Source organism: Cervus canadensis, chromosome 4 (assembly GCF_019320065.1).
Source record: "Cervus canadensis isolate Bull #8, Minnesota chromosome 4, ASM1932006v1, whole genome shotgun sequence".
Lineage (NCBI taxonomy): Eukaryota > Metazoa > Chordata > Mammalia > Artiodactyla > Cervidae > Cervus > Cervus canadensis.
In genome coordinates this window covers 24,792,818-24,812,200 of record NC_057389.1, presented here as the reverse complement: position 1 = coordinate 24,812,200, position 19,383 = coordinate 24,792,818, and positions in this window count along the sequence as shown.

The following is a 19,383-nucleotide window of genomic DNA, read 5'->3' as shown; positions in this document are numbered from 1 at the left end:
TGGCAGACAGGTTCTTTACCATTAGCAACACCTGGAAGCCGGTATTTTGTACAGTATCAGTTAATTCAGTTTTTTTATAAATTGAATTTTTGTTCAGCAGTTTACTTATTTTAGATTTTCTTTTTACTTTTTGTGACACATTTCTAGGCATTTAATTTTTAATTATACTGACATCAAAAGATTCATTGCTTTGCTTTTATCATAGCTGTTGTGTTGTATTTCTTCCTTGTGCACATTTTTAGTTTATAAAATTTAAGGTTATTCTTTTTTTAGCATTTAATATTTTAGGTTATCTTTTAAAATAATTTTCATTCATGACTTGCATATTCATATTAAAATTTAGGTCCCAATTCATTTGGTATTGCATTTATATTTCTTTAATCCCTTACATTATTTGATAATATGTTTGAAATTTTTCCTACTGCTGTTAGATTTATGACATTTTACTTCCCCAATAGTGAGTTTTATTTGAAGCTTTTATGTGTATTTCACATATAAGTTTCTTATACACTGTTATTACTTATTATATTATAAAATGTTTATACATTATCATTACTTAATCTCTGGTTTAACATAATTTAAATACTTGGCAGTTCTGTCTTTATTATCATCTAATTTTTTCTGATCTAAGAATTTTTATATTTGTAATTGTATAATTCAAAGTGTTATCAATATGTCAAATTTTGTTAACAATATGTTTTAGATATTCTGTATATAATATCATTTTTCTTACATTGCATTTATTCCTCATAATTTAGTATGGCTGCCATGTCTTGAAATGCAGCTTGTATTTTGTAAATTATGTTCATTCTTATAGTCATCCAAAGTTCAAGGAGGGTTTCACACTTAAATTTTACAAAGAAGAAAGAAGAATCCCTAAGTTCTTAACCAAAGGAACAAGAAACAAACAAGCCCCCAACGTTAAATATTTGATTCAGAGACCTCAGAGTTGAAAAGGAAGTAGGAAGGAATCTGTTAGATCAAAAACAAGGTGTATAAGGATTGCTTTGTATGAAGATAATTGCCCGTCAAGAAGCTGTGCTCCATTCACTCTTGGGGAAAGTGAAAGTGAAGTTGCTCAGTCGTGTCCGACTCTTCGCGACCCCGTGGACTGTAACCCACCAGGCTCCTCTGTCCATGGGATTCTCCAGGCCAGAATACTGGAGTGGGTTGCCATTTCCTTCTCCGGGAGATCTTCCCGACCCAGGGATCGAACCCAGGTCTCCCTCATTTCAGGCAGAAGCTTTAACCTCTGAGTCATCAGGGAAGCCCCACCCTCTTGTGTGGGCCCATAATTCCAGAAGCAAAAGAGCTCTTCTTGGTTTAACTATCCACATTATGAAGGTAACCTTGAGGCTCTTTAGTTTTAAAGCAGAGATATGAAATCTGCTGGTCCATAAGTTAAATTGAAGTCAGGTTGAGATCTTTCTGGTACTTCTCAGGGGTCTAAGTCTAGTCAGGTTGTGATAGTGGAGTCTCCAAGTGTTTTCATTTCAGTTACAACTTGCTTCTCTTTCTTTAGAGTAGTCCATGGAGAGCAGGCACATAGGTGTCATTCTTAAATTTTTACTTTTTCCCTTCAAAGGAACTCACTTCTGTTGAGTGAGTTCATTTGAATTCCTTCAAATGCTTAATTTGGTGAGATACTATTTTCAATGTTGACACAGTTCTTTCCTCATTCACATGCCATTTAGTTATTATAATGACATTTGATAGCACAGAAATGTAAAAGGTAAAGTGATCATATTTTCAGGATTGTGATTACAATTTTGATTAATGGTGAAGGAAAATTTATATTAGGAACTAATTAATTGCCATAAGTTATCAACATATTTTATAGCAAAATAAAATCTAGTGTTGAATAGAAACCATTTTATTCATAAAACCAACAAATCAAGAAACTCTATTCATCATCTTTGAATATACAAATAGAGTTAAGAAGAGGGCAAGTTATTTTGTTTTCTCTAATGGAGATTGCCTGGAGAAATATCAATAACCTCAGATATGCAGATGACACCACCCTTATGGCAGAAAGTGAAGAAGAACTAAAGAGCCTCTTGATGAAAGTGAAAGAGGAGAGTGAAAAAGTTGGTTTCAAGTTCAACTTTCAGAAAATTAAGATCATGGAATCCAGTCCCATCACTTCATGGCAAGTAGATGGGGGAAAATGGAAACAGGGAGAGGCTTTATTTATTTATTTGGCTCCAAAATCACTGCAGATGGTGACTGCAGCCATGAAATTAAAAGACACTTGCTCCTTGGAAGAAAAACTATGACCAACCTAGACAGCATATTAAAAAGCTGAGACATTACTTTTGCCAACAAAATACATCTAGTCAAAGCTATGGTTTTTCCAGTAGTCATGTATGGATGTGAGAGTTGGACATCCAACTGAGTGCCAAAGAATTGATGCTTTTGGACTGTGGTGTTGGAGAAGACTCTTGAGAGTCCCTTGGACTGCAAGGAGATCCAACCAGTCCATCTTAAAGGAAATCAGTCCTGAATATTCATTGGAAGGACTGATGCTGAATCTGAAACTGCAATACTTTGGCCACTTGATGTGAAGAGCTGACCCATTAGAAAAGACACTGATGCTGAGAAGACTGAAGGTGGGAGGAGAAGGGGAAGACAGAGGATGAGATGATTGGATGGCATCACTGACTCGTGGACATGAGTTTGAGTAAACTCTGGAAGTTGGTGATGGACAGGGAGGCCTGGTGTGCTGTAATCCATGGGGTCACACAGAGTTGGACATGACTGAGTGACTGAACTGATTGGAATGATTTTTTTCCCTTGTGAAAGTATCCTTGACATATTATTGCTCTACTTAATGAAAGTCTAAAAGCTTTAACATTTTATTGCATAGGTGTAATAAATTTTAGAAGCTCAGTTTTTTTAAATTGCATCAAATATTTCAAAGTTATTTTTAAAAATGATTTGCCTCATGTTATACTTAAATCAGGGGCTTCCCAGGTGACGCTAGTGGTGGGAATAACCTACCTGTCAATGGAGGAGACATAAGAGAAAGGGATTTGATCCCTGGGTTGGGACGATCCCCTGGAGGAAGGGATGGCAATTCACTCCAGTATTCTTGCCTGGAGAATTCCATGGACAGAGGAGCTTGGTGGGCTACTGTCCATAGGGTCGCACTGCATCACAGAGTCAGAAGCAACTGAAGCAAGTTAGCACAGAACGTATATTTAAATATAGGTTTGGTAGGGCACGAAATTTGTTTATATGTAGCAAGGTGAAATTTGAGCACACATTAATTTCTATGGTTCTCAACGTCCTTAATTAATAGTTGTAAGAATGGACTAAACCAATATGACAGGCACTTAGACCTCTTGATATTTCGCTAAATAAATCTTTTTCCATTTATAAATTTTGTATTGAAGAATTCTTATACAAGTGTACCTGAGTCTCAGAAATGAAAATAAAGCTTCAATTGGGTAATTTAGAAAATATATGCTACTAAACTTTGTACTTTATTGCTCATATGTTTTACAATTTTGTGTTTGTTGAGATTTCTCTGGAAAAATTTTGCAACTAGCATATTTCTGCTAAAATCAATATGAGTTGATCCTGAATTACAGCATGTTTTGAAGATTTTTCTTTAAGAAAGATTTTTTTTCTCAATATTATTTTTAATATAAAACTACATCCACTGAACATGGTTTAGTAGCTATTTAACCACTGAAATATATCAATCTTCCTTAATATGCTTCTCAGTTCATAATACTACATTTATAATATTTACGTGAATTTATATTCAATATTACCAAACTGTATATTGACAATGTGATTCCAAGGCAAGATGTTTTAAGACCTACAACAGCTTGCACATTTCATAAGACTTCAAAGATCTATTAAAAATTCTATAGTAAAAGAAAGCTAAACTAACTATAACAAGGAATTTGCAATATCTCTGATGTTTCAGATTCATTTAGGAAAGTTAAAGCATCACTTATGCTAAATTTTAATTTTCTGTTCCTTTTCTAAATTTATCATCTAGACTAATTTATCATTGGTCTTTTTTCCCCTTTTTTGTTTGAACAGGATTAGAAGATCAATGTGTACTTAGATTTTCTTAGGGATACACAATATTAATGAAAAGGAGAGGAGTATTATAGCAAGCATTTAAGTTGCTTTCTTTGTTTTAGAATGTCAGAGCTGAGATTTTTCTTCATCAAAAGAGAAGTTTTCAAAGCTATGTTTTTGTTTTCATATCAATAAAATTTCACTTTATGGATAGCGTTATTAATGAGCATCAAAATAATAATCTTAAACTTTAATGCAGTTTTTATATCATTAGCACTGTCTTTGGAACATTCTTCAAATGTACTTTATAAAGTACTTATTCTGAGGTCTAATGATGTTTCTTATTAGCTGAGACAAATGAAAATCAGAATGTCAGTTTTCATAGACATTCTCTGCACATAAGGACAAGAGAGGGATAGTTTAGTGAAGTGTGGCCCTGGCATCATTAAAAGTGTCAAGCTGTGTCATGAAGAGATTGCTGAAGCAATATTCTTTGGAAACTTGACGAGAGAGCTAAATCAAAACTTTAAAAAAAGGGAAATTTGTTCCATTGAAATTGATAACAAGAAATATGAAAATCAAGATTCAGGCTAGTCTAGAGAAGAATATGAACAAAGAAAAATTGAAGAACATGCTAGTTGTATAAAGGGCAAGTTCAAATAAAATAAGTGCATAAACAGGGATAAATTAATTGATTTTATTTCTCTGAAACAGTGAACACATAGAAAAGCATAGTGGGAAATCAGCACTGTATATTTTTATGGCAGAAAGTCAATAGATGCCATGTGAGGGTAAGCTATATGGATAGCATGCTCAATTGCATCATGTTTATCAAAGATCCTAAGCTGTAATCAAATCAACAAGGACTACAAATAATATCCAAACAAGTTATTTGAGACCAGTTTTATCATAAACCTATATAAGGAGGAGAAAGTACCATTTCTCTGGTTTCCATATATTTATATAGGGACAAGGGATTTGTGGCCCCAAGGGATGGTGCCTTGCTGCTTTGGAATCTCTTAAAGTTCAGGCCTGCTCATTTCAAGCATACCCAAGAATGATTCAGTGGAAATAGGTTAGGAAATACATTCAGGGACACAAGAAACAAAACGGATAGAAACCTTTTCTGAGTACACATTAAAATCTGTAATCTGAGTTGACCAAATAAGATATGACCTGTTGCTCAACCTAGCTTTAACGTCAGGGCTAGCATATGTTAAACATTTAGCTAACAAAGCACTTTTGCCATTTACTTCTCACACTACAACTTAGATGTGAACAAAAATGTAATTTTTTTTCTATAACTTATCTGTCCTTTTTGACCACTAATCATCAGTTATGGGGGTGATACCAAAAGCTAAGTCTCCAATTCTGCATTGAGCTTAATGTTGATAATATAAACTATACCATGTTTTTAAAAAATCTATTGCTTTTCAGCTCCAAATCTGCCCTTCATTGCCTTCTCAATACAAATGAAACTGGACTGTTAGTGTTTCTTCCTTCCCAGGTAGCACGATGCTCTGCTTTGACCCTACCAGATGGTGCGAGGCACTGCCAGGACTCCAGAGCAGGAAGGGCTTCTCTTCCTGGTGTCAGAGCCTCCTTCCACCATTCTTGTGCGGGGCTGCCTAGAACCTGGCTCCGGCAGCTCAGGGGGTTTCTCCGTTGCTCCTCTAGTGCATACAAATTCTGCTGCATGTGCAGCTTCTCAAGCACCCAACTCCTATGGTATGGACACATTACTAGAAAGTTCTGTTTGTTTGGAACCTCAGGAGCATTTCTGCATCCAGTAAACCATAAGCCTCACTCTCTCCAATGACAGTTGGGCCTCAGAACTGAAGGGGAGATACTCTACTTTAAGGTAATTTAACTCAGTCCAAGTAAGTAAGTAAGTGTGGCCACTCTTTATACCTGCCTTCTTCTTATTATGATTCTCCATACTTATTAGTCAACCCCACACTATGATTATACCTTAATATATTTAATAATTGTTTAAACTTCCCTTTTCAATGTATTTAGTAGTTTCTTTCTCCTGAATGAACCATAATTGATTCTGAAATAATACCAGGAGTGGTTCCAGGAAACAAATGATGGAATTTGGGAACTGCTTTGATTCTGCATTTAAAACTAGCCTTTCTTGGCCTGAAAATCCTGTGAAAACTTCATTTAGGTTAGATTACCGAATAGAGAAAGCTGATTTTCCTCAAGAACCACTGGAAGTCTCTTCTTTCTTTTTGCCATTCGTGCATAACTAGGGCAAAATATTATCAAGCACTTAGAGGTATACACTATGATGCAAGAAGATGAAACAGCACAAGAATCGTGAGGCTTTACCAACATTTATCAGCAGAAAACTGGGAGACATATCTGGGAGGGGATTCTAAGGATTAAATGGGGCAGAATATAACACTAGATTGGGTTATATTTACATGTATCAGTACAACTAATTTAACTCTTGCAGCAGGAGATGACTCAAACAACTAGAGGTAACTCTAGTATGAGAAGACTGAATAAAACTTAACTAAATGGTGGCTGCTATTTAATGGACTGAGATGCTAGAATTGCATAGTGTGATAAGAAGGAGGAAATCAAAAGGTTTGAGAATATAGGAAAGTTGAAGTGGATTTGTCATGCATCACCTGTGCACGCACTACTCAGCTATTTTCCAAGAGAAGGCCCAAAAAGAAGACACTCCACTAAGCTTTCACAAGCGAGAAAAGCACCTAGCTCCTTTAACAGCTATATGGTCTCTCTCCTCTGTAGCCCAGGTGTGAAAATAGGGGATGCTGTCATTGAGGATGGACTTCCTGACTTCAGTGGAGATAAGGGGATGTCAGTGTATCAGAGATCAGATGGCAGCACATGTCAGAGACACAGTAGGCACATCTGCTGTAAATGGAGGAATGGAGAACCAGAAATCAGCAACACTCCGAAACAGCTCTCAGATGAGTGGATGGATCAGTGTGCCAGATATTTTTTTAAAGATGCTCTAAAAAAGCAAGACAGAAAGCACACACTGATGCTTTGCCATTAGTGCATTCACTAAGCCCATTGTTTTGTGATGTCTTCCTCTTAAATTGTTCCTCTTATATTATTCCTCTTATATTGTTTCCCTAGCCATTATTTAAATCACAGCAAGACAATCTAGAAAGGCATTATTTTTCCACTTATATCTGGGGGTATTCATATTTAAGGATATTATATGCACTAGAGCATATACTATTATCATAATTTAACTTCTAATCTAAGGTTTGAGAGTTCTCCATTTCTACATTCATTTTATTTTTTTTTAATTTTTTTAATTTAAAAATCCTTTTTATTTACAGAATGTAAATATGATATGGTGTGATTTATATAAATTTTAAAAGCTCGAAGATAAGTTTATGAGTATTATGGAAGAGTTTACTTAAATGAGATTTTTTTCTATTGACCCAATCATGGCTATGTTCCTCAAGCTGAAAATATCCATTCATTCTGAAAAGGTTATATATATGACAAATCATCTCTAAATCTGTGGCTAGTCTTTTTTTTTTAACATTCATTTAAAATATATAAGGTATACAACTAAGCTTAATACACTCATATTTTATGGGAATGGAGGGAACAAAAAAGAAATCCAATAAATGGACATAATTCTCATTATCCCAGATTACCCCAGGCAAGCTCTCTTATTTACTTTATTTGTTTTTAAGAATTATAGGTGAATGAAGAAGTATAGTGAAAATAGAAAAAATATATATATTTATAGTGTGAGTGTGAGGTGTATCACAAAGCTTAACTCTCCTTACCACAATGTGCTATAGATGCAGAGATTAAAGAAGAATCATCTTGTTTGATGGATAATGATGGGTCTCTCCATTCTTATAATTTTCTCTCTTTTATGATAAATATGAAACTAATTTTACTGTTACACAACTGGGACCTTGGCTGGTTAATTTTAGACTTGGGCAGGCATAACATGTGTCTATATCTCTTCCCTCTGTCCTTCATTCCTGATCTCCCAAACCCATGAGTAGAGGAGTGGCATTTCATGGAGCGACATTCTCAGCATAAGATCACACACTGAAATACAAGATATAAGGTTTACCACTCCTCCTTCTGTTCCCACACACTAAAAATTTACCATTTTGACTCCAAGATAAACAAATTTAACTGTCTGGGATAAATCTGAGCAAAAGGCTTGTTATTCCAGAACACAATCTTTAGACTAAACAGTATTCTTCTGTGTCAGATTTCCCTATTTTATACCATTACATTTCCTGTATTAATATATAGAATATCCAATGACACCTCAACTCCTTGCTCATATATTTTTGAAATTTTCTGTTTAATATTTTACTTCATATTTTTTATGCTATTCCTTGTTGCATCTCTCTTTTTCTGTCGCTCATCAAGGGCCATTTCCATAACTACCTGGACATTGTATATTTGGAGAAGTCAAATTCTTTTCCTTTTTGGCATATTTGACTGCCCACTCATTATCTAATCAGACTGCTTGCCCAAGACAGACTCCTGTTGTGGAATAAAGTGAGTTTCTTCCATTTTTTAAAAAAATTTACTCTTTTCAGGGGATATTCATAGAATATTTTAGCAGCTATAGAAAATATATTAAAAACAGAGATGTTACTTTGCTGATAAATATCCATAGTCAAACTATTGTTTTTCCAGTAGTCATGCATGGATGTGAGAGCTGGACTATAAAGAAAGCTGAGCAAAGAATAATTGATGCTTTTGAACTGTGGTTTTGGAGAAGACTCTTGAGAGTCCCTTGGACTGCAAGGAGATCAAACCAATCAATGCTAAAGGAAATCACCCTGAATATTTGTTGGAAACTCTGATGCTGAAGTTGAAGCTCCAATACTTTGGCCACGTGATGCGAAGAACTGACTCATTAGAAAAGGCCCTGATGCTGGGAAAGTTTGAAGGCAGGAGGAGAAGGGGATAAAAGAGGATGAGATGGTTGGAAGGCATTACTGACTCAATGAATATGAGTTTGAGAAAGCTCCGGGAGTTGGTGATAGACAGGGAAGCTTGGCATGCTGCAGTCCATGGGGTTGCATAGAGTCAGACACAACTGAGTGATTGAACTGAAATGATAGTTCCCTTAGCAAGTATAATTCTGGTAAATTAGAAAATGAGTATTTTTAATATACCTTATAAAGAGGTTTCTGACAATGATGAGCAAGTACCCCGTATACTTCTCTCCAATAATTATCACATATAAATATCATCTAAATATCTAATTCTTAACTATATTTGGAAGAACATTACTAATCAATTAATCAAACTACAAATCAATAGAAAATAGTAATTTCTGTGATAAGAGTTCAGGGACAATATGACTAATCTAGATATAGGTAGACTAGATCAATATCCTTCAAAATTCTACATGGAAAACATAATTATTCAATGAAAAATGTGATAGAATTTAGGATATCATCTTCATAGGATAAAATTGTGATTTTTTTTCATTTATTTTTATTGGTTTGAGGCTAATTAAAATTGTGACTTTTATATCTATCCAAAAGATTGGAGGACCTAAACATTAATATTGAACATGGTGCAATACTCTCCATTTGACTCTATGTTTGGGAATTGGTAGTAGTCTTAAGCCAAGTAACACATTTCAATAAGTCCTAAAATTATAGCATCAAATTAAATTTTACCATCAGGAGCATTTCTAGTCTTTCTATATCTAGCTTTTTCACTCTGTAACTGCTCAGAGAAAATAAAACAAGAACTATTTCCCTTTAGCTCTCTTGATGACTCAACTCTCAGTTCAACTCAACCCCTAAAAGCAATTGCAGGCAGATGGAGACACATGCAAGTGTTCCCAGTCACTCAGTCCTGTCTGACTCTTTGCCCTCCAGGCTCCTCTGTCCATGAAATTTTCCAGGTAAGAATACTGGAGTAGATTGCCACTTTCTATTCCTAACTTAGACACAAGGAACTTTTTCATATGAGTAAGCTTTTCCTTTTCCTACATCTAATTTTTTGTTAGGTTGTTACCTCTTAAAACCCAGCTCTAATAAGTTCCAGCCATGCAATGCTTACTTTCAATGTGCAAGTTACTTCTCTGTCTTAACATCATGTCATTGCAGCTATTCAGGACATGCATAAGCTACATGTCTCAGAAGATGGCAAAATTATGCAACACTTTTCTTGAACAGTTTTGACAGGCTTTCTACTTCACTCTCTTCTATGTGGATGATTTGTGTGACCTCTGAATTGCCCTTAGTGTACTATAAAAGATACTTTTTCCATCCACACTAGCTGGCTCATTTTTAATTCCCTAGTTTATATATCTATTTGTCTATAAATATGTGTACATATATTCATACTTTACAGACAGAGTCAGTTGTATTCAAGCATGTAACCAACATATAGCCTTTCAAATGTTTCCATATCCTGTCAAGTTTCATCATAAATCTTCAATTATTCTGAGAATAAACAGCCAATCATTGCCATTCTTTAGTTATGGTAATCAATCCTCATTTTTCCTTTCCTTGATTTTTCAGTTGGGCTGACTGAGGGTGAGTTATAAAATTTTATTCCTTATCCTGTTGGACTTTTATAACCTACCATTCTTTTATTTTCTTTAGCTGTTTCTCTACATAAACTATATTTTAGAAGAAGCTTCAACTAAGTGACAAGTACAATATTATTGATATTACAGTTATCAAACTGTCCATAACATTGGTGAACTTTTGAGCTGCTATAAAATTGTTGCTACCTTTTATTCCATAAAATCACAGCATTACGTTTGAAGGTACAAAATGGCATCAATTTTTTATGGATATTTTACAATAAAATGCAATTAAAAATAATATTTCTCTTTCTCTATAGACAAATTGTTAATAAAGATTGTCTATCATTCAACAAAAAATACTATATTTCCAATCATTGCATTTTACTTCTTTCTCAGGATTCAATCATGTAATATTTTAACTCTCATTTATTGACTACTTTGCTGTAAATGTTTAGCAAAATATTACCTTTAGCTAATCTTTTTAGTTCAATCTGTTCTTCATTTTATTTCTAATTTTCATAAAATGTTTTCATTTGTTTTGCCATGGTCTAGAAGGCTCTTTCCTAATTATTTCATCTACTTAATCTCATCTTTATACTTTCCTTGTACCTCCACAATATGACCTCTCTGCACATTAATCCTCAGCATACCATAGCCAGACTTAGCCAACTTCCTGACTGTCCCCAACCTTGTAAGCTAACCCCCATCTCTCCCTGTTTATGTTTATGCAGCTCCCCTGCCCATAGTGCACTTAACTCTTCAAAAGCATAACTTTGCAACATTATTATCTTCCTATTGTCCCCTGGACCACAACCAGTTGTGTGTCTTTATCTGCAATGACTGTTTTTACTCATATGTAAAATAGCACAATAACAATAACCACGTGATTAGTTTGGGGAGAGGTGAAGTGATAACATATGCAAAGGACATAATATAGCAAAAATACTTGGTATACAACTTCTTCACACAAGTGGGTTATTGTAATTTCCCCCAAAATCTAAATCATTGTTATTCTCTGCTAAGAACTGTATATTACTTAAGTTACTACTTTGAGGATTTGTTTCCTCTTCATGTGTACTATAGATTTAACTTTTAGGAAGGAAGAAATCTAGGTTGTGTTGGAGAGCATTCAAAACACCATATTCAGAAGTTTGTTTCTAGTCAAGTCTTTGCTTGAATAGTCTTATGATAACACTTCAACTGTCTTATGAAGCTTAAGACAAGCTTCAACTGTCTTAATGAAGCTTCCCTGCTGGCTCAGAGGTAAAGAACCCACCTGCAAATTCAGAAGAGACAAGGTCAGTACCTGGGTCAGGAAGATTCTCTGGAGAAGGAAATGCAACAACACATTCTAGGATTCCTGACTGGGAAATTCTGTAGACAAAGGAGCCTGGTGGGTTACAGGCCAGGGGGTTGCAAAAGAGTCAGACACTGCTTAGCAACTAAGCAGCAACACTATCTTCTTAGAATAGTTGTAGGCCCTTTTTTTCTTTTATTGCATCTTTTATGTTTTCTGAGATAAATAATCCAGGTTATAAAAATGTTGTTCAATTTCTTATAAATACTAATGAATATCCTTGCCAATCTACTTTTACAGAAATCATGAAAAGTTAAACCTACATCGTGTTCTTAATATTTATCTCAATTGATTTCAATCTTGTGCCAGATAAGTAAACTACCTTTTGTTTTTGGTCAATCTCAGTGTTATAATTTATAAATTTATGGTTTGCAAGAATTTTATTATAAGACAGTCTTTTGACTTCTATGTTTGGATAGTTGTCCATTAAATATGTCCATTAAATTTGGATTTTTTTCATGAGTGTTTCTTATTGCCTATAGTTTAAATAGCAGCTGGGCAAAGAGTAGAAATACTGACATTTATGATTGTAGCGATAATAAAAATAATGAGAAGTATAAAAATGAAGATTAGAAAGAAAACATAAGTATAAAGTAATAAATAATAGTTAACATCTATAAAAGACTTACCATTTGCCAGAAACTATAACTATTTTTTAATGCTGATTTTGATAAATCCTCACAGGGACATATTGTTGTTATTGTTAAATTGCTGAGTCATGTCTGACTCTTTCCAGCCCCATGGATTGTAGTCTGCCAGGCCCCTCTGTCCATGGGATTTCCCTGGCTATAATATTGAAGTGGGTTGCCATTTCCCCATCCCATACTAACGTTTATATAAATGCAATTTTAAAATTAGAAATGTAAGATTTGAAGAGTTTAAGTGGTTCATTCATTATTATATATCTATTAATAAGATTGAGACTTGATTCTGACATGGATATGAATCAAAGAATAATCATATATTTTGAGTCCCTTCCTCATAGTTATTTTTAAGATAATTATAGGCTTCCCTAGTAGCTCAGCTGGTAAAGAATCTGCTTGCAATGCAAGAGAATCCAGTTGGATTCCTGGGTTGGGAGGATCCGCAGGAGTAGGGATAGGCTACAACTTCAGTATACTTGGATCTCCCTGGTGGCTCAGCTGGTAAAGAATCTGCCTGCAATGCAGGAGACCTAGGTTCGATTCATGGGTTGGGATGATCCCCTGGAGAAGGGAAAGGCTACCTACTCCAGTATGCTGGCCTGGAGAATTCCATGGACTGTATAGTCCAAGGGGTCGCAAAGAATCAGACATGACTGAGTGGACTTACACTTCACATCATGACACATAAAAAGTTGTTAAACATATGTTTGTTGGGGTGTGAGATTGTCATTAAATCATCAGTAATTGTGAGTAATGATAAAGGGATCATAATTTTATTTATTCTTTTAGTTAATGAGTGATAATTAGGTTAAGTTTTATTTGAAAGTGAAGTGAAAGGTGCTCAGTCATGTCTGACACTTTGTGACCTCAGGGAATATAGGTCCATGTAATTCTCCAGGCAAGAATACTGGAGTAGGCAGCCTTTCCCTTCTCCAGAGGATCTTCCCAACTCAGTAATAGAACCCATGTCTCCTGCATTGCAGGCAGATTCTTTACCAGCTGAGCCACCAGGGAAATGCTATATGTGTTATACACACACACACACACACACACACACACACATATAATCCACACATACAATGAATATGTAATTTTGGTATCAGTTCATCTCAGTTCAGTCACACAGTCATGTCTGACTCTTTGTGACCCCATAGACTACAGCAGACCAGGTTTCCTGGTCCATCATCAACTCCCAGAGTTTACTCAAACTCATGTCCATCACATCTGTGATGCCATTCAACCATCTCATCCTCTGTCATCCCCTTCTCCTGCCTTCAGTTTCCCAGCATCAGCGTCTTTTCAAAAGAGTCAGTTCTTTGCATCAGGTGGCCAAAGTATTAGAGTTCCAGCTTCAGTATCAGTTCTTCCAATTAAAATTCAGGACTGACTTCCTTTAGGATGGACTGGTTGGATCTCCTTCCTGTCCAATGGAATCTCAAGAGTCTTCTCCAACACCACAGCTCAAAAGCATCTATTCTTCAGCACCCACCTTTCTTTGTAGTCCAACTGTCATATCCATACATGAATACTGGAAAAACCACAGCTTTGACTAGACAGACCTTTGTTGGTAAAGTAATGCCTCTACTTTTTAATATGCAGTCTAGTTCAGCCATAGCTTTTCTTCCAAGGAGCAAGCGTCTTTTAATTTCATGGCTGCAGTCACCATCTACAGTGATTTTTGAGCCCCCCCCACCAAAAAAATAAATAAAGTCTGCCACTGTTTCCATTGTTTCCTCATCTATTTGCCATGAAGTGATGTGCCTGGATGCCATGATATTAGTTTTCTGAATGTTGACTTTTAAGCCAACTTTTTCACTCTCCTCTTTCACTTTTATCAAGTGTTGTTTAAAATAAATGCTGGGTATAAACATATATTACAATTTTCCTGGCATTTCTGACAAACATTCTTTACATTATATGGGAAATTTTATTTAATGAAATTGTTTCAATTTCATCACCAGTTGAAAACACAAATGGTAATTGTTTATGGAAATTTTCAAAATAGATATTTTCTTCGTGTTTTTAACACAGTTTTATTTCAAACTCCTTAAAAGTAAAAATGGTATACCAATAAATTTGCTTTTTTCATTAACATGACAGTATGAATTATACCAAGTTGTAATTGACACCTAGACTAAGTTGTATAATCAAATGAGAAGAAGAGAATGACTAAAAGATAGCTCTTTGTAAGAGTGATATTACTTTCCAAAAATGGCTTTTATTTCCCTAAGGTCAATGTTGCAATACATATGTGATAAATTCAAAAATAAATTCCATAGATTGAACAAATTGATAATCTATAGTATGTCATAAACTTTAGCCAAACTATCACAGCTATGTTAGAATCATTTTGATAGCACAAAATAATAAAATTATAAATATAAAATATTTTGGCACATGCTATTTTTCATAAAGATGATCAATTTATTTTTCTTTTATCAGAAAAATGTATATATCACAAAGATGATGATCACAAATCAGCTTTTCTAGTACCATTTTTATTGAATTGATGCAATTGAAAAATTCTGTGAAAATTCTCTTATAATTATACTTCAGAATATGGGCTATTTAACATATTTTTTGTGGCTCTAGAAAATGGATCTAAGACAAATATCATTTCTTTAGCCAACATTCATGCTGTCTTAATAATGTGCACATCTAAGGATGTTTCACTTTGTCTAGAATCGGATATTTTGCCTTATGACACAGTCTGTGTATGAGATATAGGCAGATGTGATCTTTTAAAAGGCAAAGTCTTACTGGTATCTTTCATTTTCCTTTGACTTCATTCTCTTTCCTCCTGTGTGGAATGCAGTTCTAAAGCTGGTCAATTAGAATAAGAATCTCCCATATGACAAAAGAAATGTTAAGGAACATGAGTCTGAAAGTATAGCTTCTTAACCTGACTTGACAGCTTAATGTCTAGCTTTTTGTTACATGAGAGAAAAATACACACATACACACATATGCAAGTGTTTATAGCCTAATATCTATGTTTTCATTCTCTTTGCATCCTGCTAGAAAACATTTCTGAAGCCTCTTAGTTCCAATGAGACCTTGTAAATAGTTATTGGAAAATGATATAAGTAGTTGAGAATATGTGTGTATTTCTTATGTACTCTTTTTCTTTGTTTAACATTAAGCACAGTAGGTCAATTAGAATGGCAATTTCTAAAGTTCTTGAGGCACCACAATGAACTCACAGCCACTATAAGATATTAAGATTTTTGAGGCAAGTATAATGATAATGAACACTTATCAGACACAGTATAAACTAATACCTCCAGATGTTTCACAGTTTCAATACTAGACCATGCTGCAAATTTTATGATGTAGTATATTGAGAAGGTTGTTTTTCCAATTGCTGTGATAAGAAATAAGAATGGATATCAAATTTAAGCTACATGTGAAGAATTGGAAACCGTCACTCACCCACAAAAAGAAAAAACCCAACTGAAAAATAAATATCTTAATTTTCTTGGACCCATTAGAAATCTTAAGCTGAAGACAAAACTCCGGATAGTTTAATCCAAAGAATAAAACATGAAATCTGCTCACCTGGAGCAGAAGTTCGTATAGTCATAACTTGGTAGGACTACTTAAAGGTAGGACTACGTAATGGTAATTTTGATGACTTGATGTAGGCTGAGTGTGGGCTGATGTGTGTGAGAAGTTGTTGGAGCTTGCAGCCTTGGGGGTTTCCCACCTGACTTTGACTTGCAGCCTTGGGGGTTTCCCACCTGACTTTGACTTTCTTGGTGACTCAGACAGTAAATAATCCATCTGCAATTCAGGAGAACTGAGTTTGATCCCTGGGTTGGGACGATCCCCACAAGAAGAGAGTGGCAACTGACTCCAGTATTCTTGCCTGGAAAATTCCATGGACAGAGGAGCCTGGCGGGGCCTCAAAGAGTCGAACACAGCTAAGTATCTAAACACACCCTACTTTGATCAGTTTATGTATAGGGATCTCACCAAACCCCACCAAGTCCTTACGATGAAGGTTTGAGAATGATCTCATCATGGCTTTGACAGGATGGAGGGAAGTGATTATTGTAAAATATGCCACGTATGCTTTATAACAAAGGCTTATTCACCAGGGGAAAACAGTTCTTAATGTATTATTCCAGATTTAGAGGGAAAGTCATTCTTCCATTCCATTCCTCTCTATACTGCCTATCTCAACCAATGGGGTAGAGAAAAAGAACATAGCTATACCACAATAGAATCCTTGTAAATGTCACAGCCAAGAAACCCAAGCCCACTAAAAGACACTGAAATTAATTATAAAGTTATAGAAATCTTCATGTACTTCATATCTACTTCATTCTCACACCAACAGGGCTCCAATAAAACAACAGTAGATTACTGCTGAAGGGCTGTAAGATGTGGGGTCTCTCAGAAAAGGAATATTAATACGTCCCAGAGTCAAAAGGAAAGAAAAAAATAATAATAGAGATTAATTTAAGCCTATGGCACTAAAGCTACAGAAAATATTAAACATTTCCCAGCTGCTAGCTGGATAATTATGGTAAACACATTGAAGGCCTACTCAGCAGATCTCCTGCTACCTAATACAAATATATATTTTTTAGCAAAAATCACCATGCATGCTAAAAGAGAAAATAAAATACAGGCTAAAGTGACAGAACAAGTATCAGAACCAGACTCAGAAATCACACATATATTAGGATTATCAAATAAAGGATCTAAAATAGCTATGAAATTTTAGAGGACATAATAAAAAATGTAGATGACAGGTAAAGGCAGATGGGTAATGAAAACAGGTAAATGGGAACTTTAAGAAAAAATTGAAAGGAAATTCAAGAAATTAAAGGTCTTATAACAGAAATGAAGATAGCCGTCCATGGATTGATCAGTAGAATAGACATGGCCAAGAAAAGAATCTGTAAGCTTGAAGATGAATCAGTAGAAAATTCTACAACGGAAGTAAAAGGCAAAAACAAAGAAAATATTAATAAAAATGAACAGAAGGACTTTCCTGGTGGCACAATGAATAAGAATTCATCTGTTAATGTAGTAGACACAGAGTCAGTCCCTGCTCCAGGGTGATTTCCCATGCAGCAAATTAACTAAACCTGTGGGCTACAATTTCTGAGCCTGCACTCTAGGGCCTGTGAGTCAAAACTATTGAGCCTGTGTGTTGCAACTACTGAAGTCTGCACTCCTAGAGCCTGTGCTTTCAACAGGCTAAGCCACTGCAATGAGAAGGCTGCACATGGCAATAAGAAGTAGCACCTGCTTGCTACAACTAGAGAAAGCCCATGTGTAGGGACAAAGACCCAGGGCAACCAAAAAAAAAAAAAAAGAAGAAAGAAAGAAAAAAAAAAACAGAAAATTTAAAAATTATAATTCAAATACCAAAGTTCTGGTATTTGATATTAGTTCAAATACCAAAGAAACATGCTTAAACTGGAATATAGACAGAGAACAGAGAAAAGAACAGAAAAGCAATTTGAAGTAATAACGGTTCACATGCGCATGATAAGTTGTTTGACTCATGCCCAACTCTTTGTGACCCTATGGACAGTAGCCCACCAACCTCCTCTGTGCATGGGATTCTCCAGGCAAGAATACTGGAGTGAATTTCCAAGTCCTGCTCCAGGAGATCTTCCTCAGCTAGGGATTGAACCTGTACCTCTTAGATCTCCTGCAGTGGCAGGCAGGTTCTTTACCACTAACACCACCTGGGAAGCCCAATAATGGTTCAGTACTTTCCAAAATAATTAAAGATATTAAACACAATTCTGAGAAGTTCAGTAACACAGAGAAAAATTATAGAAAACAAAAACCAAACAAATTAAAAATCTTATGCTAAGAATATTGTAATCAAACTGCAGAAAACCAATGACAAAGAGAAAATCTTGAAAGATTCTGGGGATAATGATTACTGTAGACTTCTCACTTGAAACTATGAAAGAAACAACTGAGTTGGAAAAATAAATTAAAGTATTTAAAAATAATTTAAAACCACCAATATAGACTTCTAGGTACAGCAAAATTCTCTTTAGTATAGGAGAAATAAAGACTTTCTCAGACAAAACACTAAGATTATGGCATACGGTCTTCATGGCAAATAGATGGGGAAACAATGGCAAGAGTGAAAGATTTTATACCTTGGAATCCAAAATCACTGGGGACAGTCACTGCAGTCATGAAATTAAAACACATTTGTTTCTTGGAAGAAACATTATGACAAACCTAGACATTATTTTTAAAAGAAGAGCCAAAATACTTTGCCAAGAAAAGTCTATATATTCAAAGCTATGGTGGACCCACATGGTCCCAGCTGGACCATAAAGAAGGCTGAACACCGAACAATTGTTTCTTTTGAACTGTGGCATTGGAAGAGACATTTGAGAGTCCCTTGCACTGCTTATTGCCAAATTCAGACTTAAACCGAAGAAAGTAGGGATAACCACTAGACCATTCAGGTATGACCTAAATCAAATCCCTTATGACTATACAGTGGAAGTGAGAAATAGATTTAAGGGACTAGATCTGATAGACAGACAGCCTGATGAACTATGGACGGAGGTTCATGACATTGTACAGGAGACAGGGATCAAGACCATCCCCATGGAAAAGAAATACAAAAAACCAAAATGGCTGCCCTAGGAGGCCTTACAAATACCTGAGAAAAGAAGAGAAGCAAAAAGCAAAGAAGAAAAGGAAAGATATTCCCATTTGAATGCAGAGTTCCAAAGAATAGCCAGGAGAGATAAGAAAGACTTCCTCAGTGCTCAATGTAAAGAAATAGAGGAAAACAACAGAAAGGGAAAGACAAGAGATCT